The sequence below is a fragment of the Amphimedon queenslandica genome, unplaced genomic scaffold, assembly GCF_000090795.2.
Source record: "Amphimedon queenslandica unplaced genomic scaffold, v1.1 AMPQUscaffold_3949_Cont24063, whole genome shotgun sequence".
Lineage (NCBI taxonomy): Eukaryota > Metazoa > Porifera > Demospongiae > Haplosclerida > Niphatidae > Amphimedon > Amphimedon queenslandica.
The window spans coordinates 1-1,465 of record NW_003555730.1 but is presented as its reverse complement, the minus strand read 5'-3'; the positions used below and the strand labels follow the sequence as shown (position 1 = coordinate 1,465).

Genomic DNA, 1,465 nt, shown 5'->3' with positions numbered 1-1,465 from the left:
TGATTCACATTCTCTAATCCTCTTCAGCCTACAATTGCAATAAACAATGAGTATACTAGTGTGATTTATGTATTGTACTAATGAAAAATTGGAAATATCAAGTCTTTGTAAACTTATTAATCAAGAAGCATCATAATAAGTGGTGTTTAGGACACTATATATAGTGAATTCTGCTAAATTTCCACCTTGCAAACTGTAATTTTGCAAATTCTACCACGTGCCAATCAGGTACAGTACTAAACTGATTTTGGGAGCTTTATTTTTGTAAATCAAGAAGGAATCTGTCAAAAGAAATAAAATGCCAGCTATGCAAGCAAGTGATGAAAAAAATCTTAGGAATATTTTTACGCTAAATGTCAAGATCATAAAACATGAAGTTTACTGACCTTGCTTTCTCTGCCTCTTGTATTTTTGATCTCTCCTTAAAGATCTGTTAACACTTCTATTGTCTCTCTATTGTCTCTAAATGATCATAAACAGTATGAATAATGTTTGTGTGTGTGTTCATTAGTACTTGTAATATATGACATATCCATCACCAAATAGTCTTAATGAAGATCTGTCTGAAGTGATGGAATACCATTTCAACTTTTCTCAATATCAAGACATGATATCTCAACTGGAAATAACATTCCCTAATAGTTAGAGAGGGAGAATCTTTAATATTATTTTAATGATTAACCTCTGTATGATAGATGTACTCCATAGGAATTCCACTAAACTCTGACAGCTGTAAAACAATAATAATAATGTGATACTGATACATTTATGCAATCAATCTTTATTATAATAGCTATACCTTTTTAATAACATTCTTAGAACTACACGTATCTATAATTTCTTCTATTGGATCAACTGAACATTGTGATGGATACTATCTTATAACATACACCTGTATCTGTCCATCATACTTCTTCTCTGGTCCTAATAAAAAATAAATATTAATACAATAACATAAAATAAGCTCCAAAATTTGTCAAGCATTTTTATATGGGTAGCATGCAGATCTATAAAAAAATTATTTTATTGACAAAAATTAATTTTAACAAGAAAATAAGATTTCGACTAATGAAAATTTGGAGCTGTATGGTACGGTGTATAATAAGAATATACTGAGATACCGTATGGTATAGTGCATTAATTTGGTAGAGTTTTATTTTGGCGATTGGTTTGCAAATCACCAATATTAAAACTGTCAATAATTAATGTGCATGTTCTGTAACGTATGTGTACACAAATATGCCAAATTTAAAATTGCCAATTATACAGCAAAATTGTCCGAATAAAGCACCACCAAAATAAAGTGCTATATGGCATACTGACCTTTCAATGTTTCCACATACATTTCCCTACTAGCATTAACCCGCTGATCATCAAGATATACTGTACCAGGGACACTCCATTCTTTTTACGTAATCTCATTCTACACAATGAGTAACATGATACTCACATGATGTACTTACTT

General features: G+C 30.4%; 1 long non-coding RNA gene across 1 annotated transcript; it reads right to left on the bottom strand.

Annotated features, from left to right (window-relative positions):
- LOC109592782 (uncharacterized) lies at positions 1-1,435 on the bottom strand. Its single transcript, XR_002190547.1, has 6 exons — positions 1,324-1,435; positions 800-924; positions 683-730; positions 515-635; positions 387-462; positions 1-28 (listed from the first exon to the last, which is right to left on the bottom strand). It is a non-coding gene; the product is annotated as an uncharacterized LOC109592782 (long non-coding RNA).
- Between the last annotated feature and the right edge of the window lie 30 nt (positions 1,436-1,465).